General features: G+C 39.7%; 1 protein-coding gene across 20 annotated transcripts in view; it reads right to left on the reverse strand.

Annotated features, from left to right (window-relative positions):
* PLEKHA5 (pleckstrin homology domain containing A5) overlaps positions 1–23,566 on the reverse strand; it is a 216,445-nt gene that overhangs the window by 124,534 nt on the left and 68,345 nt on the right. Inside the window, exon 1 of one of the 20 annotated variants that reach the window (XM_080662924.1) lies at positions 8,147–8,335. The exons of the other annotated variants lie outside the window; for them this stretch is intronic. The gene's annotated coding sequence lies outside the window, so the exon portion shown is untranslated. Of the gene's footprint in view, positions 1–8,146; positions 8,336–23,566 lie in introns of those variants that run through there. 20 annotated transcript variants of the gene reach the window in all.

Genomic DNA, 23,566 nt, shown 5'->3' on the forward strand with positions numbered 1-23,566 from the left:
TGGGTTTCCTTTAAGGTTCTATCTTCGATGCTCTTTACACCCACTCTCCTTAAGTAATTTAACTCACTCCTCATTTAGTGACTGCTGTTATTATTCAACAACAATACTGGTGTTTTAATCACACCTGTACATTCTAATCTGCATCTGGCCCTAGTATTTTTTTCTTGCTCTGCAGGAACCTAAATATCTAATTTCTGCTGTCTTAACAAAAGGAATATCCTATCCATATTTAAGATTCAAAATACCCAAACCTATTTACTCCCAGTTAAACCTGTTTATATCCTAAATTTCTCATCTCAAATATAATCCAAATGTGGTGAGTAGTCAGCACCCAATGCTACTCTGATCTGCCTTCATTATTTGCCTAAGGCCCCTGTCCCCAAGCACCTCACACCCAATACTTGAGCAGCACAGCACTTAAGTAACTGTTCCTTGAAGAGATCTGGAAGTCTTAGGTCTCACTGCTCACGGTTTGGAGTGCTACCCACCCCTGCTTAGCAAATTCTTAGTCATCCTTCCAACCCAACACAGACATCCTCTGCTCGGGGAAGCCGCCCACACGCTCGGCTCCTTGGGTAGGAGGAGCTGCTTCCTCCTCGGTGCCCCCTCACACTGCACACTTCTCCCCTTGTCCTCAGCATGCCCCAGAGGGATGCCACCCTCCTTTGGAGATTTAGGCACCTGGGTCTGGACTTGGTAAATGTACCCATGTATATTTAATTATTTAACAGAAGTTACCTCTTTTTAGGCCATATTCCCCTCCACTGGATGGATTAAAAGCTGTCTGAGGCTCACCAGAATCTAGCACAGCGAATAAAATATTAAAAACACATAGAGTTCTTCAGGTTAAAGATGAAGAATTTGGGAATTACACAGATCTGGGTTTAAATTCTGGTTCTGCTACTTACAAGCTAAGCTCTATGAACTTAAAACAAAGAACCACTCTCAAAAAAGTATTTTCTTATTTCTAAAACTAATACCTTTCCCATAGAATACTGTGAGGATTATTTGAGATAACAGATAGTCAATAATCTTTAACATAAGTATATGTAATGTTTGGTGAATTTATGAACATATTGGTCATGCAATATTTCAAGTCATAAATATTTAAGATTAAAACTAAACATGGGAGCACATTAATTTTCAAAAAGCCACTTATCAACACATTTACTTAAAAGTAATATTTTAACAGATGCTTTATATCTTTATTAAAACCAAATTTGAATTTGTTCTCTTTATACTTTGGTTGGTAGCTACCCTTTATTTAAAATCTTTATAACCTTTACAATAATAGAAAAAAAAGATGAAATCACTAATTTCTATTTTTTCAACCTTAACATGACAATTTCAATTACTTTCTCTACTTCACTACTCAGTAATTCTGGTATTCTATAGTAAAATGAAAAAGTGATCCAAAGACAGACTAAGCTAATAGACATTAGAAAATTAGAAAAAACAACAAATATATAAATTAGGTATGAAAGTCATTTGTACTCAAGACAGCTATTATTATTCGACAGCAATAGCTTAAAGCCAAACACAAAAATCAAGACCTAGCAAAATATTAAAACAGTAAGATCATGAATGATTTTTATTTTATCCTTTTTACCAGTTAATTTTTTAATAAAACAGTAAGCATGTTTAACTTTTTATAATAAAAATTATTCTTTAATATTTTTTGAAAATGCTTAAAATCAGTTGTTAGGTGAAAAGGTAGAATTATAATATTGTATTTTCATATGACTCCAATTACAGGAGAAGATATGTATGCATGAGGTATACATAATGAAAAAAAAGGCAACATGCAAAAAATATTCTTAGTTTCTCTGGTAGGTGAAATTACCAGTCATTTCTATTGCCTTATTTATAGTTTTCTTATTTTCCAATTTCTTCATAATGACCTGGTATTACTTTTTAAAAAAAATAATAGCTTTTTCGGATTCACATACCATTGAATTCACCATTAAAGTATACAATTCAACGGTTTTTAATATATTCACAAAAATTGTACAATCATCACCACAATCAAATTTAGAACATTTTCATAACTCAAAAGAAAACCTGCACCCAATAAGCAGTCACTCCTCATCACCCATCTATCTCCTCAGCCCCCAGCAATCCTCAACGTATTTTCTGCCTCTATGGATTTGCCTATTCTGGGCATTTAATACAAGTGGCATCAGAGTATATGTGGTCCTTTATGAATGCTTTCTTTTACTTAACATGTTTTCCGGGTTCATTCATGTTGTAGCACGTATGTATGAACACTTCGCTTCTTCTTGTCACCACGCAACATTCCATTGTATGAATATTCTGCGTTTTATTCATCCCTCTATGAGTTGTCATTTGAGATGTCACTGATACCGTTGTAATGAGCTAGTTATTAATAACAGGAAAGGAGCAAGAGGAAGGCCAGAGATTATAAGCATAGCCATTTGGGCAGCTTCACCAGGGAGCTGAAACTTTACATTCCCCAGGGGACCACCGGCCCATTCCCTACAAAACTCTGGGGAAGGGACTAGACAAAGGGAGATGCGCGCATGTGCGGTGAAGTTGGGGTGGCTTAGGAAAGATGCCTGTCGTCAAACCTGGGAACAGAGATCATGAGCCAGAGGTGGCGGGGCCACTACAAGCACACGAAAATTTGGGGATACATAATCACCTAGACAAAGGAATTCTGGCTCTCCCTGGGCTCTCTGGATTCTTTGGCTTTGCTCCTTCCCGTGTCCCCTCCATAAACATGTGGCCACACAATGAACTAATAGACTGCAGCAGGGAACACACACTAAGCTAGCCTGATGCTGGACTGGACTGCTCCAACTTGGAAAAGAAACTCTGGACACTGGCTTTGCTCTTGGCCCTGCTGAGGCAAAATGGGACTTCTTCCTTGGAGGGATGGTGGGAGAGGGGACCTTGGAAACTCGGGGATTTGATTCCACAGAAATAAAGCTTTCTACAATCTCTCATCCTCCTGTGAGGGCCCCTGGAAATTCTTATTCTAGCAGCAGCCCAAGCACCCACTTCCACCAGTAACATTTCCACTTTTTGGCTATTATGAATAATGTTATGAACATTCATGTACACATATGTTTTCAAACCTCTTGAACAACCAGATCATTTGGTAACTCTACGTTTAACTTTTTGAGGAACTAGCAAACTGTTTTCCAAAGTAGGTGCTTAATTTTAAATTCCCACCAGCAACAGGAGAGAACTGAAATGTTCCCACATCGTTACCAACATGTGCGATTGCCCATCTTTTTTATTATAGCCATCCTAGCAAGTTTGAAGTGGTAACTCGTGGATTTGAGGGATAACTCATGTAGTTTCCTGACAGCTAATGATGTTTCACATCTTTTCAGGTACTTAATCTTCTTTGGCAAAGTGTTTATTTGGATCTTTCGCACATTTTAGAAATTGGATTATATGTCATTTTATTACTAAGTTGTAAGAATTAAAAAAATATTCTAGATACAAGTCTCTTATCGGATATATAACTCACAATTGTTTTTGTATGACATTTATGAAAAGAAAAAACAAAAAACAAAACTCCATCTCTTCCACAAATTCAACTAGCAAACACTATGGCGGTCATGGAGTATAACATGGTATTGATTAAGACATAATATGTGAGCAGCATTTTATAATTTTTAATCTAATGCTTGCATGGACTGGTAATAATAGACAGGCCTGTTTGAGGTCAAAAATTGAATGCCTGCAGAGATAAAATGATTTATTCAAAGTCTCTCCTGACTTCATTATTTTTCTACACCTCACTTTTTTTACTTGTTTTAAATTAATGTTCTCTCCCTATGTTGTTTTTGAAGGTGTAAGGACATTGTCTTAAGTCCTTTTTAGAACAAGGCAGGTATGTGTTCAGAGAAATTTCTCAAAGTCTCATGGCTAGGTAGGATTAACATACCCAGGTCTCTGGGTACCTGGTTCAGGCCTCTCTCTGCGATGAGGTGATCAGTACCCACTCTGAGAGTGTGACAGGTCTCAAAGAGGTAACTGTGTGGCCACAGAGTCATGAAGATTGATGTGACAACGGTGGAAGGTGAAGTGGTCCCAATAGAGTCAGGACTGTGGGGTTGTACTGGTTTCTCTAGAACTATTGTAACAAGTTACCATAATATCAGTGGCTTAAAACAATAGCATTGTATTCTCTCACAGTCCCGGCAGCCAGAAACTTAATAATGACCCAAAGCACAAGAGCAGCAATGCTGGCATATGTCAAAAAGAAGCAATTAAGTGCCTCCTCTCAGTGAAAAGGTGTGAGTACAGTAAATAAGATATTTTGAGAGAAAGACTACACATTCACATAACTATTATTAAAATACTAGAGGCCCGTTGCATGAAGATTCGTGCAACAGGCCTTCCTTCCCCTGGCTGCCGGCACCAGTTTTCCTCTGGCACCCAGGACCCAGGCCTTCGCTCCGGCCGCAGTGGAGAAGCCAAGCCTCTTCAAGTCTTCAGTCTTCGCTCAGGTCGGAGCCTTCAGCCTTCACTCCCTGCGTGTGCAATTTAACCCGCCACCTCTGTTGGATTAATTTGCATATGCACGCCTGATTGGCTAGCGGGCATCACAGAGGTATGGTCAATTTGCGTATTTCTCTTTTATTAGTGTAGATGTTGAAACTGTTCTATTTTATTATTAGTTATTGTTGTTAATCTCTTATGGTGCCAAATTTATAAATTAATCATAGGTGTGTATGGATGAGATAGTAAAAATGAGATTTGGTACTATCCATGGTTTCCAGCATCCATGGAACATATTCCCCATGGATAAGGGGGAAACCTTGCATATAGTTTTGAGATACCTATGTTAGACCATTTATACCCCTGAGATCTCATATTAAAATTAAGTAGGTTTTTTTAGAGTTAGCTAACTGACCTTGAATTTGTCAAAAAGCTAGTTTCACAGGAAGTATACCAGAGAGAAGATAATGTACAACGACACAGTATTTGAGGTGTTTTTCTAATACCGACCCATGTACCCATTCAATTTCTGATAACTGAACAAACCACCAAATTTTCACATCCTTGTCATTTCATATTATTAGCTCATTTAAGGAGATTATATAATGGAGTCTAATAATTTAAGTGTGTTTCTTAAATAATAATAATATGAAAGGGTTTTGTTTTTAAAGAACAGCAATCTTCACAAAAGTAGAGAACCAAGAAACAAAACATAAGCTCTTAGTTTTATTCATTGATATTGATTTAAAAACATGAAAAGAAAAATATTTAGTTCAATAAACATTTAGTGAGTACCAACTGTGTGTTAGGCATTGCTAAATTCTACTAATTTAAAAGCTCATATTTCACTAAATGTGATTTTATTTATTTAAAATTGTTTGTATAGTGATAAAAACAAATTTGAGGTATTTCTTTAGCCAATATATTTATCACTTTGTCGACCAGGCCCCAAACAACTGGAACATACAGATATTTAGCCATTACTCTATTTATGAAAGTTGACTAAGCAATTGAGGTTTTTCAACACTATCATTTATACATTCTGGCTTAAACAATCTATTATTATAAAGAGAATCCAAGTATATTATTATTTATAAATTGGCACACTTCTCTGACTCTAGTATTTCAAATAGAACTTGTAAAAAATTTTAATACAGAAAAAACATAATTGTAAAAAAAAAGAGGCATTTATTGAATATCTACGTTGTGACTAAACATCATGCTAGGTTCTTTATATAAAATTCAATTCTCATAAATATAGAAGATATACGTTGATATTTGTTTACTATGAAAACAGACAGCAAATCATAATAGACTAAATATATTAGAATTTAACTTTTAGTTAAAATTATTAAATTAGCTTTTCTAAAGAGTCATAGGTCCAACTGGAATGTTATGTAATAAGGGTTTACATGAAGGCCTGCCTGTAAAGCAAGTTTCAGAAGTTAAACTCTGCTTAAGATAACGGAAGAATGCAGCCTTTTAAGCAAGAGACCTCCTGGCCATAGTCATATAAACCCAAACGTAATGATTTGGAAATGAACAAAATATACAGCTGTATGTTTAATTTTTACAAGCCTGGCAAAGAAATCCTTGTCATAAGTAATTTTTCTTTTCATATTCCCCTCCTTTCATTTTTCCAATATTTATCAATATTTTTTCTACAATCAATCTGCCATTGTTTATCTTTTTAATTGAATACATTGGACATAAAAACATTGGTAAATTTAAGGTATGCAACATGCCACCTTGATACATTATATAGTCTTTGTACCTATATTTATTAAATTACATAATTATAGTACAAAATTGCTATCTGATTATTTAGCTTCTATTGAAGATCTATGATTAGAGGTAAATGAGACTAAATACATAAGAGAAAAACAATGTCAAGTATAATTTTGCCATGAAAATATAATTATTATCCACAGTTTAGAATAAATATGGGGGGGGGTTGGGGGAATTAAAAAAAAAATCTGTCATACTTTAATTACATACTATACATGAAATATGTATTTCTGCTAAATTAGTTTCAAAGACACAGAGGACTTACACATTTGAAAAATTTTTAATTAAAAATAAGAAAGTAGTTGATAAGATTCTATAAAAGCAATACTTGGTTTTTCCCCCCCACAGCAGCTATTTGTGAATAGCTTATGGCACCTCATAAAGCTTTGCAACAGTCCAAGAAATAATCTTATTACTTTAGAAACCTTAAATAAACCTATTACCATGGTAAAATAATACATTAAAGAATGGAAATGGAGTGTGCATGCTGCCCAAGGTCACACAAGTTGAATCAGTATTTAGAAGTGGGAACAGATTTCTTGAGTATTATCACCTAGTTCTTATCTCTGTTAACCCTCCCTTTTCACGAATATACAAGCTGAGTATACACCCACTTCCTTCTCATGTGCCAATCCTAGAAAATGGCATAGAGGGGGCAGTTCACAAAATGAAGATATTTCAGGAAAGCATCACATAATTGCCTGGCATTTGAAGACACCAAGCTTTTAGTATTCTCTTCCTATTCCTCCCACTCCTCTACATCATTTTTCTAGAACTCTTTAAAGCACCGCCTATACCTCAAATTCCCTACCTGACTTCCTGTTTCAAATACTATTTCCCCCCAAGGAAATAAATATGATAATTTTTGCTTCCTTCAAATCTCCAAAAACACAAGGATTTATCTCAAGCAGAGTATGCAATTTTAATTTCCAAGAGAATACCCTGAAGATTTGGTTGCCAAGTTTGTGTATTATAAATATATTTAAAAAATCATGTTCATTACAGTGATATGTATATTTTAAATATCACTTGATACTATGGGAATACAATATGGGGGAAAATACACAAGATATCCCCTCATGTTAACTTCATGGGAGAACATGAACATTTTGGATAATAAAAATAATCACAAGACATTTAAATAAAATTATCTCCCTAGTAATCACCATAATATGAGCTCAAGGGGAGTAAAGTAAAAGCCCTAAACAGCAAAACTATTATTGAGCTCTAAACACTTGTAAAGCTAATTCAGTATCTAAAAATAGAACTAAGTATAAATACGAATGCTGAATAATTTTAACATTTTACAAATATGCTGTCAATCTCACTTTATTTTAGAGTATTTTAAATGACCAATTATATTACAAAACCAACTTATTTTTGAGCTACCGTTTGAATGTAGCTATTACTACAAATATACCCTTCTCACTTTCTTTAAAGAATTCTTGCTCTTATAACTAAGTGGGACTTAACCACTGCTACTTTTTAGATTTAGTAAAGAAATGTAAAAGCAAACATTATAATTTCATTAAAACACAAGAACAAAAATGCTAAACTGTCCAAACCGACAAATCCTGAACTCCCTCAGCACGTAATTCTGCCAGCATTATTCAGCAGCAGTGAGCAAATGAAATTTGTGAGGAACACAAAGAAGGCAGCAGCACAGCAATTTATGAACTTGTCACTTCAGAAATGTACAAATGTACTGAAAATATTTCAAAAGAAAGATCTGGACTGCAGAAACAATTTTCTCCTCATCTCAGCCAACTTACTTGCTACATAGAGCTTCAGCTCGGTATAAAACAAGCGGCAGATCTAAGTAAAGACATACACAGCCTTGCTAAGGATTATAAAAGTAGAACAGTACAGCTAATCAACTCACCAAACAGCCTTTTGCTAAGACCTGCATTCTTCTTTTTATCTTAGGCTTCTGGTTTCCAAGACAAATTACATGCCCTCTAACAGAATGATGACAAAAGGGCACACCATGGTCTCTTTTCTGCTCTCTCCACAAAATAAAACTGAACTACACTGCAGTCTCCAAAAGTACTCCAAAAGTATGAGCATGCTCAGTATCTAATTTAAAGGACTTGGTATTTCATCTCGGCACGAGATGGCCTACTTCCCAACAAGCTCAGAGAGCTGCAAATTCAATCGAAGGTCATTAGCGGCAATAAACTACACAGAACCACCAAGTGGTAACTGATTTGTTTTTAACTTCCTGGTTTCTGTGGTTCATTTAACTTGATGTGACTGGAAATGATTATTCCTACACTTTTATTACAATAGATCCTTAGGTTTCAATATTTCACTATGTCAACATAAGTATTCCAAAAAGTACTGGCATGAACAGGAAACATCAGGATATCCAAGATGTGATCCCCAAAAGTAAATCTGACCACTGAAAAATAAAGCAAACTATAAGCCATTCATATTTCGTTTTTAACCCCTTGTCCTGTCCTCTTGCCTATTCAGCAAATAAAACAATCTGCAAACTAGTAGTTATTTTAATTTCTCCTTGGGAAATATTAGTAAATATCAGTAAACTGAAACATTCAGTATCTTTAGTAAAAATGCCTGCTACCTTTAAACTATAGCAATAGGACATTTCTCATCTATAGCTTATACATAATAAATTATATGCTTATATAACAACAAACCTCACCCAAATGTTGCCAAAGCTATAAACAGGAATAAAAATGTGTTGTTGTTGTTTTTTTTCATTTTGCAAAACAACTTTTACAACACACCGCACCACACACACACACACACACTCTCAGCCAAGCAGTTTACATGTGTATGTTTAAGTGATCAAATAACTAATTTTTTTGGTAAGTTGCTGCCAACACTGGAAATATAGTCAACAAGCTTCAATGTTTCCGATATAGAAATCTAGCACAGCAGACAGAGCCCCACCAAAACCACCAGACAACACTTATAAATACACTTCCCATTTTCACCTTGAGTAGACAAGCAAAAGCAGGAAGTGTTCATACACTCCCCACACCAAGCTTGGAATAGCAAACCACTGCAGGAGTGAAGCTAACGCATCTTTAAACCGGCCCATATAGTAATGCATGGTTTCCTAACAACCCTTCCTGGTTACTTCTATCACTTCCCTATTGTAAACTGCCTATCCACACCCTACACAAGTGACTCATTTTATGAACAGTAGCCTTGTCTACCCCTTCTTTCCCACCCCCAAATTAACGTGGAAGGCCTGGGAAAGCAAGAAGGCATAGAAAAGAGACAAAGTCCATAGCATCAGCTAAGTCAAGTCCCTCATAGATGATGAAACAAGATCATTAAAAAGTTTAGAGGTTGTAAAAAAGAAAATGTTAAAGAAAATTTTTGTCAAAAACTACAGAGAACCATTTAGAGAACCACATTTAATTCCAACACCTTTCTAGGAAAAAAAAAAAGTTAAGTTCAAAGAAAATTACCAACACAATTTTCTTTAACATTCTACCCAAGTAACTCATTCTTATTGGCGAGTATTAGGTAGGCATAACTGCAAGTTCTGTGGATTCTGTATGCGATATAAGCATTCTAGCTCTAAAGGGGGAAAAAAAAATGCCCAGGAAAGAGGGAGCACACAATAAAAGCCAAGTACCAAGAGCTATAAATGTATCACGAAGTGTAAATATGCACCCATGTTTTGTGTACAGTATGTGTGAGGGTGAGGATTCTGATGAAAGAGTAGGTTACCTGGGGTACTCGAGGAAAGCTCTAAATCTCTGAATGAGAAAGGAAAGGTTCTTCACTGGAAAACAAACGAATCTACGTTCTGATCTATAAACATGTATTGAGAACTTGTTATATATGAGGCATGGTGCAAGAGTGGGAAGAAAAACAAGGAGGATTTAGATCCAGAGACAAATGGCAGGGGATGAGGGGGTGGTTAGAGATCAACCAAAAGACTTGTATGGGTGCATATTAGCATAACCAATGGACACAGACACTGGGGCGGTGGGGGCTTGTCCTTGGGGTGGGAAGAGGGGGGGGGGGGATGTGTCAATAGGAGAAAAAGGAGACAGAATTAAAACTTCAGACAATAAAAAAATAAAGTAAAAATAAAAGAAAGAAAAACAAGGAGGATTATCTCTTAAAAGAGCTCAGAAGCAAGCGTACATGTAACTAACACAAGATTATCAAGGCGAAAGAGCGGTGCCTCCGCGCTCTGCAGAGTGCAGAGGGAAGTGAGAGCACGTTCTGATAGGGGAATCCAGAAAAGTTGTGTGAGGGGGTGGACTCGTAGAAATGCCTAAAGACTGAGGATCTGGACAGAAAGGGGAGGGAAGGAAGAGGAAGCAGCCAGGTGGGAGGCTGAGGAGGAGGACAGCAGGGGACCTGGGAACTGGTGTGGGCACCAGAGAACTTGGGGCACTGGTGGTGTGAGTACTGGAAAGTGGAGGCTGTCAAGCCTGGGAAGAGAAGCTAAGTAATCTGGGATGGAATGTGGAAGCAGATGGCAAGAGGCATTTTACACCCTGGGTAATAAGCGGGTCATATGTTAAAGAGGGTCATGGCCAAACAGCAGAAGGAAGGAATCAACTTTGGAAAGACAGATACAGAAGAGGTAAAAGAGGCATTCGTACCAGCACTCTGGCATCAGAAGTCCCTTTTCTAATTCCATATCACTTAATGCTCTCAAACCTGAATTCCCCCTCTCTCTCTCACACTCAAATATAGCATTCTGATTTAAAATTGAGGTTGTCTCATTAATTACATTTATCCTTTTGATCATCATTAGAGGTGCTGTTTTAAAAATATCTTTATCTCTCATCACTCATACTTTAATTTACTCGCTTACACCTTTTCTACCGAAAAACCTGATAAAATTGTTCCCAAATGCTGCTCTGATAAGAATAAATGGATATGTAAAAACAAATCAATGAACGACATAACCTAATTCTAAGACAAGGATCCTGGTTCCGGCAACTGGGTGCAGTGAGGTCACTAACCAAGCCAGAAAATACAGGTGTGAAAGGCAGGAGGGAGCGTGAGTTCAGCACAAGGAGAGGGAACGGGAAAGGAGACTGCTCAGTTTCAAAAAGGTGGACGTGAGGTAGCTGACAGTCGCCTGGTAATATCTATGGTAGGTCAAAGGAAATACACATTGGGAGTCCAAAAAAAATAAAAATAATAAAAATCAGGGCCAACAATGCATGTTTACAGAAGAGGAGAAGCAAATGAAGCGATGGAGGATGCCTGCTCCTGCGGTAGACAAGAACAGACCCAGAGGAGAGGAGTGTGTGGGAATCACCCATCGGGAGCAATATTAAGGAAACGCAGGGGAGAAACTTCAAGGAAGTGGCCACACGGTCAAGGACAGAATGAAAAAGGCTAATGCAGGAGAGAAACCAAGATGGCGGCATAGGTAAACACCTAAACTGCTGCCTCGCACAACAATTTCAAAACTACAACTAAAAGACAGAACGGACACCATCCAGAACCGCAGGAAAGCTGACTGAGTGAAAATTCTACAACTAGAAGGAAGGAGAAAAGCTCACAGAGAATTGGAGGTACGGCAAAGGGTCTTTGTGCGCGCAGAGAGGAAGGGCGGCGGAGTGCCTGGCTGGCTTTCTCTGGCGGAAGGGGGAAGGGAGCCCCCGACCGCATTGAACCCCAGTTCTGACTGCACTGAACACCTATTCCGGGCGAGCCCCTGGGGACCCACGCTCTTGTGGGGGGAGTCTGGACTCTCGGGCGGAGACTCGGGAGCCGGGGAAGGCGGAAGACTGAAAGTCCGCTCACGCCAGTGCGCACAAAGGCTGCGGGAGGCTGCCACAGGCTTTCCCTAGCGGAAGGGAGTGAGAGGCTCCTGACGGCACAAAACCCCAGTTCTGACTGAAGTGAGCCCCAGTTCTGACTGCAGTGAACCCCAGTTCCAGGCGAGCCCCCGGGGACCCACGCTCTTGTGGGGGGAGTCTGGACTCTCGGGCGGAGACTCGGGAGCCGGGGAAGGCGGAAGACTGAAAGTCCGCTCGCGCCAGTGCGCACAAAGGCTGCGGAGGCTGCCACAGGCTTTCCCTAGCAGAAGGGAGTCAGAGGCTCCTGACGGCACTGAACACCAGTTCTGACTGAAGTGAGCCCCAGTTCTGACTGCAGTGAACCCCAGTTCCAGGCGAGCCCCCAGAGACCCACGCTCTTGTGGGGGGAGTCTGGACTCTAGGGCGGAGAATCGGGAGCCGGGAAGGCAGAGGACTGAAGGCACACACGTGCTAGCAAGGGCAAGGCTGATGGGAAGCCAAGACTGAGACTCCACCCCATCCAAGCTGAGCACAGAGGCTATTGCAATTTGGCAAGTCTAATCCTATAAGGCTGTCTCCAGCACCGAACTTCTCCCAGCATAGACACAGCTGATCCTTACAGCCAACTGGCCTGGAGGTCAATTCTTCCCAGTGATACCAACAACAATAAAGACTTAATTACAACAAGGCTGTACACACAGTCCACAAAGGGGTGCACCAAGAGTGTCCACCTCAGGTTAACTGGGGAGGCAGACCCACTGGGCCAAATTGGAAACCTAGCACACAAATCTACCAACTCAGGGAAGCAGTGAAAATGCGGCGTCTAAGAATCAGATCACAAACGAAAGAAATGGAGGAAAACAAACGACTGGATATAGAATTCAAAACCACGGTTATAAGGCTTTTTAAGAATATCCTAGAAAAGGCCGATAAATATAACGAGACCCTCGAAGAGATGAAAAAGGACCAACTAGAAATTAAACATACACTGACTGAAATAAAAAATATTATACAGAGACCCAAAAACAGACAAGAGGAACACAAAAATCAAGTCAAAGAATTGAAATACAAAGAAGCAAAAAACACTCAACCGAAAAAGCAAAAAGCAAAAAAAAAAATCCAAAAAGTTGAAGATAATGTAAGAAGACTCTGGGACAACTTCAAGCGTACCAACATCAGAATTATGGGGGTGCCAGAAGAAGAGAGAGAGCAAAATACTGAAAACCTATTTGAAGAAATAATGACCGAAAACTTCCCCCACCTGGTGAAAGAAATAGACTTACAAGTCCAGGAAGCCCACAGAACCCCAAACAAAAGGAATCCAAAGAGGACTACACCAAGACACATCATAATTAAAATGCCAAGAGCAAAAGACAAAGAGAGAATATTAAAAGCAGCAAGAGAAAAACAGTTAGTTACCTACAGGGGAGCACCCATACGACTGTCAGCTGACTTTTCAACAGAAACTATGCAGGCCAGACGGGAGTGGCAAGAAATTTTCAATGTGATGAATAGCAAGAACCTACAACCAAGATTACTCTACCCAGCAAAGCTATCATTCAGAATTGAAGGGCAGATAAAGAGTTTCACAGACAAGAAAAAGCTAAAGGAGTTCATCACCACCAAACCAGTATTATATGAAATGCTGAAAGGTATTCTTAAAGAAGAGGAAGAAGAAAAAAGGAAAGATAAAAATTATGAACAACAAATACATATCTATCAACAAGTGAACCTAAAAATCAAGTGAATTAAAAACCTGAGGAACAGAATAATCTGGTGAATACAATAGAATCAGGGGCATAGAAAGGGAGTGGACTGATAATTCTCAGGGGGAAAGGGGTATGGGGGGGTTCATAAAGAGACTGGACAAAAATCATACACCTATGGATGAGGACAGTGGGGGGTAGGTAAGGGCAGAAGGTGGGGTGGGAAATGGCTGGAGGGGAACTATGGGGGAAAAAAGGAGAAATAATTGTAATAATCTGAATAAAGATTTATTTAAAAAAAAAAAAGGCTAATGCATTTACCTACTGGCTGCCACAACCCTAGTGAAAACGGTTTTAACAGTATCCCGGGGTCAAAAATCCGCTTACAAAAAGGCCTAGGCGGGACTGAGTCCTAAAGAAGGGCCTGATAATAAATACTTACTGAGCGCTTACTTTTGTCAGGCACTGTGCTAAAAACTTTACATGAATGATAGCATTTACCACTGCAACAACCTTATGTGATAACTTTATTTAAAATATCCCATAAAGCCAAAGAGCGTCGTTAAATGTCTTACCCAAGGTCCCATAGCCGGGAAGCGGCGGAGGTGTGCAAGGCTTCCACTCTGCGGGGTCCAGTATCTGTGCTCACCACCCTACCTCGCATACTGTCTCAAATGGCAATAAAAATAGCTAACATTGCTGGAAGGTTTCAGATATAGGGCTTCATCGAATAGTCACAACATCCCTGGGCAACAGATCCTGTTACTATTCTGCCTATTTTACACATTTGGAGACTGAAGCTTAGAGGCTCACCAAGTGTCACATAGATAATCAGTGTTGGAATTGGATCCAGATTTTGGATTCCAAAATCTATGATCTAAATGTGACCTAAAGGGCAATAAGCTTATGAAGGAGGCAAAAATCACTGAGGAAGGAGGCGGAGAATAATCGTGAAGGGAAGAACTGGTAAGCAAGAAGTAAGGAACCCAAGGCAAGCAAAGGGGGTGAATCCAGTTTTTTGTTACTTTTACTGACGTTAAATTAACATTCATAGAACCCACACATGGTAAGTGCACAATTCAATGTTTTTTAATAAATATACAGGTTGTGCAGCCATTACCACATCCCACTTTAGACCATTTCCAACACCCTGAAAAATTCAGTCATGCCCATTTACAGTCAATTCCAACTTCCACCCCAGCCCCCAAGCAAGAGGAGCTCGAAGATGAGAAATAAAGGGAAACAGCCACGGCCACCACTGTCCCCATTTCCTTCCTTGGGACAAACGGGTGACAAACCTCAGTACAACACAGCAACAATCAGTCACGAAGCACTGAGTCTCGTTGGTAGAGGGTCCCTACTTATATTTTACTGTTTTCCCACTCAGAGACCTTTAGAAGGCATTATAAAAAAATAAAGGAAAAAATTAGAAGCACTTTCATTTTTAAAAACATTCGATTTAATAACTAACAAAATTGGGATATATTTTTTTTCAAATATATTGCAAGAAAGTAAGCCCTGGGAAATATACAATGAAAAGGAAATAGTAACAGGAAGACAAAATCTGGGGCATATTATTTGCAAAAACCTTGGGCAAAGGAATAAACAAATTCTGCATAATAATTTGTTACTATCTGACAGGAAAATAATTTTTAATTTTCATAGAATAAACTTAAATATCCCAGTGATTTTTACTGCAGTGATAAACCCTTAGTATCTACTTAGCATGTGACAAGATAATGAATAGTCCTAATTATATATTATTTTGCCATTCAAACTGTCAATGCTTAGACTATAAGATTATCTCTTGTGCTTTACTGGAAAAACAAAGGCACACACACAACAATTTTGCTTCTAAATAAAGCTATTATGAGGAAAATATTTTTGTAAGCACTGAACTCTGTACTGTGCAAATGAAAAGTAGAAATGAGGGTGATGCACGACTATTTTCTGCATTCTATTAAGGGAGAACAATAAGAATTTCTTAATGCCTCTTCCCCAAAACCAGAATAGTCAATTTCTTTCCATTCCGCCTAAGGAGATTTTTAAAATATATATATATCTCTTGATTTCAGAGAGAGGAAGAGAGAGGGAGAGAGAGAAACATCAATGATGAGAGAGAAACATTGATCAGCTGCCTCCTGAATGCCCCCTACTGGGGATCAAGCCCACAACCCGTGCATATGCCATATCTGCCTGGGAATTGAATCGTGACCTCCTGGTCCATGGTCGATGCTCAATCACTGAGCCATACTGGCTGGGCCTGCCTAAGGATATTCTGAATGGGTTACTTAAAATTTCATATCAAGTATTACAGAAATCCGTAACTTAAAAGAACACACAATGTGTACCCTCTGTTTTTTTCATTCATTCATTCCACAAATATTTACTGAGCATCACCTCTGTGCCAGACACTTTTGTACTTAATAGTACTAGGGATACAGTGGTAGAAAGGTCTATGTGCCCGTGGAGCTTACAGCCTCATGGGGGGAAAGAAAAGCACTTAATAAAGACTATATAAGTTAAGAGGGGAAAGGTTATGCCAAGAACTAAGATAGGCTAAGTGCCTGAGAGAAGGGATGGTCAAGAAAATTGCTGAGGAGACAACATTTAAGCACTGGCTCAAACAATGATGGAAAAGGGGGGAAAGAAATCCAGATAGAGTGGGCAGTAAGGTAAAGGCACTAAGACTGTCACCCCTAAACAGAAGAAGGGGTGTGACTAGAGCATGGTGGGTTGAGGAGCAAACAGTTAAGAGATGAGGTTTGAGAAGTAGCAGTTCAACTAGTGCTGGATTTTTTAAGCCAGAGAGGGACTTTGGATTTTATTCTAAGTGATATGGAAAGCCACTGGAAGGCTGTGATGTGATCTGATTTATATTTCTACATTTTAAGAAGATGCCTCCGTCTATAGTGGGGAGAATGGAGGTGTAGAGGGTTAAGAAGCAGGGGAACAGTGAGAGGCCAATGCAATTGTTTGGGATAATGGTGGCAAAAATGGGAGGTATGGCAGAGAGCGAGAGAAGTAGGTAGATTTGGGCTGTATTTGGAAGGAGGAGGAAACATCAACAGGGCCTACTGATAGACTGGAAGTTGGGGTTGGAGGGTGAGCAAAGGAAAGAGAAAAATGAAGGATGGCTACAAAGTTTCTTTTCTGATTGTGTCTATGTGGAGAGATCAGTGAGGAGAGAAGTGGAAAAGGGTCCAGGCTGGGGATACAGATTTATGGGTGACTGACATATGCTGTGCAAAGAACCTTGGTGGTAAATGAGGTGACCTAAGAGAGAATACATGACGCAGGCTTCATTAATCAGCAATGTCCACTATGTGTCAGGCCCTATGCTGTGTGCTTGGTGCGAAGGACAGATCCGTGCCCTCATGGAGCTTACACGCTATCAGAGAAAACAAACATAAACATAATAAATAAGTAAACCGGACAGTATGATAAAAGGCTATGTGCCAGGGGGAAAAAAAAAAAAAAAAAAAGTAGAGGAGATGGGGGTGTGGGTAGAGGTGATGGAGCTAAATGAGGGTCATGGCAAGCCTCACTCAAAAGGTGAGATGTGTGTGAAGATCCCAGCTGAGGGAACGGTGAGTGCGAAGGACTGAGGCAGGGATAAATGAGATCTCCCGAAGTACGCATGACGAGCATATCTGAAGAATAGCAAGATCGGTATGGCTGAAGCAGAAGAAAAGGGGGCAGCAAAGGAGTGGCCAGAAAAGCAGCATGAAACACAGAAGTAGATGAAGACAAGGGGAAAGGTGGAGTAAGACGAGAACAGAGAGGTTCTTCCTGATGGTGGACGTGCAATGTGGCGTCAGCAGAGAAGACAGCCCTCTCCACAGAAGGGCAAGGAAGAAGGTCCAGCTGGTAGCACAGCTTGGCTCTTAGGATGGAGCTAAATTCTTGCTCTATCGCAACCAACAGGCAAGGGTTTGAATGTTTTAATCGTGCCAACATCGTCAATCAACTCTGGAATCCAAAATAGTCCATTTTGCTTATTTTCTCACTCAATGATAAACCCACCCCCCCCCCCAAAAAAAATATCACAATTCTAAGCTATTTCTCAGATTAAAAAAAAGAAAAAGAACGCAGAGAAAAAAAAAAAAAAGCTAAAAACTCATAAACCTGAGTTTCAGCAGCAAAACAGTACCAATTACCATTTGTTGAGTCATTCCAGGTACAGTGGATGGATGACTGCTCTTTCATTTGCACGAGAATGCTGCCAGGTGGTTTTACTGAGGAAAGGTGACCAGGATTTCACTACTATGAAATGACGGGAGTGGATTAGGAGTCTGTGTTTTCTACTCTGCCACAGATAAAATATAGTATCATAGAATCCTATATAATAAAACCCTAATATGCAAATCGACCAAACGGCAGAACAACCGGTCGCTATGACACACACTGACCACCAGGGGGCAGAAGGTGGGGTCACGAGTGGCGAGTGCAGCGGCGGGAGCCTCTCCTGCTTCTGCTGCAGGCGGGTGGTAAGGAGCAAGGGATCCCAGACTGCGAGAGGGCACAGGCCAGGCTGAGGGGACCCCCCCCCCCCCCGCCAGTGCACGAATTTCGTGCACTGGGCCTCTAGTATACTGATAACTGAGCAAAGGAGACAAGGAGTTTAAGAAAGGTAAACAAGACCTTATGATACAGAAACAAAACCCTATTCAAAAAAGTCAGACTCAATAAAATACCATTCAAGGTCATGGAAAGAATGTAACTATTGCTTTTAAAAATTATCTAGATTGATAGATATACTTCAGTCATTTCCATTAGTGTAGGCAAGGTAAACGCCAGATGCTCATTAGGCAAAGTTATATAAACAGCAACGAGGAAAGAAAACAAGATGCCAAAAATCAGGAGAATAATCGATAGGAATGGCTGCACAAATTAAAGTATACCTGTTCTATGAATCATGAAACGCGGCTGTAAAAATAATAAGGCAGAACTGTGTGTCATGGAAGAGATTTCCGGTGTTACGTATATTATCTTGAGTAAAGGAGTAGGTAAGAAAGCAGTAAATATTAACAGTATGGATGAATGCTACTTTTATTTTTAACTTTACACCTTTTTTGGTGAGAAGCATGTTAGTTATATAACTAGCAATAAAAAAGGAAATGGGAAAGGAAAAGGGGTGAGAAGAAGGTTAAAGAAAATGGAAAGGAAGTCAGGAGCCAGGAACAAGATGACAGGTCTGGGGCTCGCAGTGTGAAGTGGTGAGAGACAGCGTGAGGCGCCCCGAGATCCAAGTCCCAGCCCAGCCACTACCTTTGGGCAAGTTCAACTCTCTAAGGTTCCGTTTACGCATGCGTTGAGTGAGGATAACACTATTTCTTATCCATTGGAGTTACTGTGAACACTAACTGAGTTACTTTTGAAACATGCCTAGCACAGTGCCTGGAACAATGTAACTACCCAATGGTAGCTAGTGTTATTTTCTTGAATTGAAATGCTGAAATAATGTCATCTCTAAATCATTTCCTCTTTATACCACAATCTTAAAGCATGCTTTATTTGATATGAACTCTTTTTACAAAGTAGATTTTAATAACGATCACCAAACCTATCTAGTAGGAGAATATAAGCTGATGGCACTATTAGAAATATATTTCATCCTTGTCCTTTGACACTGAGCACTAAACTTTGTGCTTCTTATTCAGAAACTTCACATTTCAATTTGTCTGCAGCATAGCATATCAAAGGACTGGTAGATAACCTGTATCTCTTCAAGTCATTCTGCACTAGCTGGGTAAATCAAGGTTAACTTAGGGGCATAGACTCAAGACTACATTTTCAAGTAAAAAAAAAAAAAATCAAAACTCTAACCATAAACCAGAACAGATTTCAAAGTAGTAAATAATAAAATTCCTACTTTCCAATTTAGAGTAAGAAACTGATTAGAAGTTTTATATTGCTTTTCCACAATAACCCAATTCAGTCAACACAATGTTCACATTTGCTATTCAAATGCTGGCTTCACTGTTCCCACTGGGCCCTATTCAAAGCTCATGAATTACCTTAATAAACAAAGTCTTGCCTAATGAAGCATTATTATTGTGAATCTTATTCCTCTTCTAATTACTAAGACTTCTGAAAAAAACAAAACCCTGTTAACACTGCACCTTCTTTTATGTTTAAAAGTTCACTTACAATCTACTGTGCTTGGATTTATGCATCTCATCAACACTTCAAAAACATATCTTTTATTCCAAAGTCTAAAATACAGACTAGGGTTCAACAAACTTATTCTACAAAGGACAGTAAATATTTTGGCTTTGTGGATCAGTCTTGGTCACAACTACTGTTGCTGTCTTTTTGTAATGAGAGAGCAGTCATAGAAAATACATACGCCAACGAGCTTGGCTATGTTCCAATCAAACTTCATATTTACAAACGTAGGCAGCAGGTTGAATTAGTTCTGCAGGCCACTGTTGCCAACTCCTCATCCATTATCTTTCGATCCTTCAAAAATCTGGTAACACATGTCTCTGACCACTTAGTTATTAAATTTATTTAGGGTCTTCAAGTAATTTTTCTTAATTCTGTACTTAACTAACCAAACAGAACTTGCTTAGTCATTTAGCATTTCCTCCTGATCCCCATTTTCTAAAATTTAATATTTGTATGCATTTGAATTCTCCCCACATTTCCTGTGGAAATAGGACTGTCCAAATGCTGCAATTAAGTGCTTTATAAGATTGAAAAATAAGTACTTAGATGTTTACTTTTCCTTTATTAAAAATTCAAGGCAATTATTAATAAAGATTATTAATAAAGATGCATATCCTTTTAAGGTATGGTAGCCAGCCTGTGCGCTAGCCCCCAAGGATCCTCACCTCCTGGCATGCACACCCTGGTAGAATCCCCTCCACTGCAGCTTGTCTTGGTCTCTTGGATGGCTCACTCTGGACAAAGCCAGCTGCCATGCCAAGAGGGCCACATACTAGTAATCCCGTGGAGAGCCCCAGCCCCATCCTGCCAGCCATGTGATCCTCAGCTTTCACGCTTTCAGACACTGAGGCCCCAGCCACTGCCCAGCTGTAGCCTCTTAGACACCCTCAGCCAGAAATGCCCAGCCACGCAGCTGGAGAAGTCCTGCCCCACAGGAACTGGGAATGCTAAGGAATTATGGTAAATTCCGGGGTGATCTGAGGCCACAGTGCATACCCCTCCTCTGACGAGGTTACAATTTAGCTCCTGCTGTGTAAATAAATATTTTGGTTAGTGGCAGCTATCGTTAATAAACAAGCACCTCCTGACCTGCAGTAAGATGGCTTTAGGGACTAGGCTGACATCAGCAACAACTAATTGGGCTGCACAGCAGTGATGACTGCTATGCTGTTTGTTCAACTGCACTCAACATGAACTTGGTATGTGTTCTGAGGAAAGGTGTGTGCCAGGCTATCAAGATAGTCTGATTTCTACACACAGGCGCGTTATCCACAGGAACAGTTACATGCGAAAAAGCAATCCTTCCTTCACTTCCATTCTTGCCCATGTAGCTCTCACTGCTGCACAGGGCAGTACTTTTAAACCCAGCCCAAGGGATGCTTTCTAGCAGCACTTTTAAATAAACAGACGAGAAGGAACATATACTACAGTAAAGGGAACGTACTTTTCACTTTATTTTTTACATAAAGAAATGTATTTGTATGTGAACAAGGGTTCATACAATAATATGCATTTCTTATGGATCATGGTCAAGAAGTTTAAAACCAGTGACATTAAATACCAAATACATTAATATTCTAGAAAACTAAGGCATTGCCACCATCTCCCAATTCTTACCCACCTCATTCTCCATTTCCGACCTCTCTCGGCCTGCCTGTAAAATATCTGGGCTTCACTGCTCCTTCTGTTTTCACACCGATATTTTTAAACCTCTGGGGAAACTGGCTCTGGCCCAGATGCCTTTTTTTTTTTTTTTAAATATATTTTATTGATATTTTACAGAGAGGAAGGGAGCGGGATAGAGAGCTAGAAACATCGATGAGAGAGAAACATCAATCAGCTGCCTCCTGCACACCTCCCACTGGGGATGTGCCCGCAACCACGGTACATGCCCTTGACCGGAATCGAACCTGGGACCCTTTAGTCCGCAGGCCGACGCTCTATCCACTGAGCCAAGCCGGTTTCGGCTGGCCCAGATGCTTTTTTCCTCATCTCAGTACTGTCCATGTTGAGTGTTGAGAATAGGGAAGTCCCTTCTCCTTGGGGACACTCCTCTTAAAACACGCTTAGTGGTTGTCTCCCAAGAGCAGGGCAAGCAAGAAGAGGAAGACCATACAGGGAACCTGAAATGACCACTCACGGAAATTTCTGACTAAATGAATTGTCTTCATTTCACCAACATGCTAGAAATAATTAGACATTACGCTGGCAGCTGCTGGTTTTATATCATAAGGTTGATTTTTGAAATTTTTATTTTATATTCTTATTGATTTCAGAGAGAAATGGAGAGGGAAAGAGAGATGGAAACATCAATGATGAGAGAGAACCAATGATTGGCTGCCTCTTGCACGCCCCCTACTGGGCGAACCTGCAACCTGGGCATGTGCCCTTGACTGGAACTGAACCTGGGACCCTTCAATCCACAGGTCCATGGTCTATCCACTGAGCCAAACCAGCTAGGGCTCGTAAGGTTGTGATTTTTGACTCCATCATGTCCTAGCAACAATGATATCCTCCACCTAGACTTTCGTATTGTTATTACTCACAGGCAGTAATAATGTTCCCTGCTTTTATGACAAGGGGTACAGATGTAGGAAGGATCTGGAGTGCAGGAAGTATTTCCCAGCTCTCTCTTCTGTAGTGTCTGGCACAGCCTTTGCATTCAGTCAATAAATGAATGAATGAATACTAAGAAAAAAATATTTTGGGTGGGAATTAAAAAAGAGAGAAATATTCATCTAATCAACTATAATCCATTTACTTGCTTTTTATGCTTTAAGGAAAAGGCATTTTTCATAAGGAAGCTTTCCTAGCTTGAAGCCAGAATGTTGACCACTGAAAATACAGCGAAACATTTCCTAAAACTGTGTCAGGAGAGGAGGGAGGATTTCAAGATTACTCTGAAATGAGAGAATGAAGAAAGGTCAGGGTGATGGTTCTAGTGTGCCCTGATGGTTTTCTATCAAAAGGGCTCAGTGAAGCTCACGAAAGGCCGCGGAAAAAATGAGACTAGGAACAAGAGTCGAGCTGACTAGTAAATTCTAAAAAACACGCCACAAGGCGGAAATGGGGGATCAACTTGTTGTGACCAGATCTCAACACTTAGCAAGAAACTGGATTGATGTCTTTGGAATCTCACAGAAAGGCAAGTAACCAAATTCCCTCAGGGTGAGATCAAGGGGGTGCGGGGGAGGGAAGGGACATTAAATCACAAAAAAGCTCCAATGAAAGGAAAATTTTGGCTCTTCCCAAAAGCCTTTTATCTAAGCAACAATCCGGACTTTTGTTAATTATTTAAAAAGTAGTTATTTTTCATGTCAATACAATTTTAGCACAGTTAGGTCATCCCTAGTCCTATCACTGGTCCAAAGAAGAATTAAAAATATGTACTACAGCCTGTTTATTGGCCTAAATCGTACAAATATGTGGACGTTGCCTAATTTATCTCTCTAACCCACTCCTAAGTTCCAGACTAGTATACTCAACTGCCCACCTAAAATCTTCAGTTGGCTTCCCACAACTTCCCCAAAACCAATCTCCTGATCTCCGTCCTACAACCCACAACTCCTTTCCGAGGCCCCACCTCACCCCACTTCCCGAAAGACCCAACCATTTTTCTCATTTCAAACATGGAACTTCCATCCAGCAACACACATCATGGAGCTGGAA

This window comes from Plecotus auritus (genome assembly GCF_963455305.1).
Source record: "Plecotus auritus genome assembly, chromosome: 3".
In the NCBI taxonomy this organism is placed as follows: domain Eukaryota; kingdom Metazoa; phylum Chordata; class Mammalia; order Chiroptera; family Vespertilionidae; genus Plecotus; species Plecotus auritus.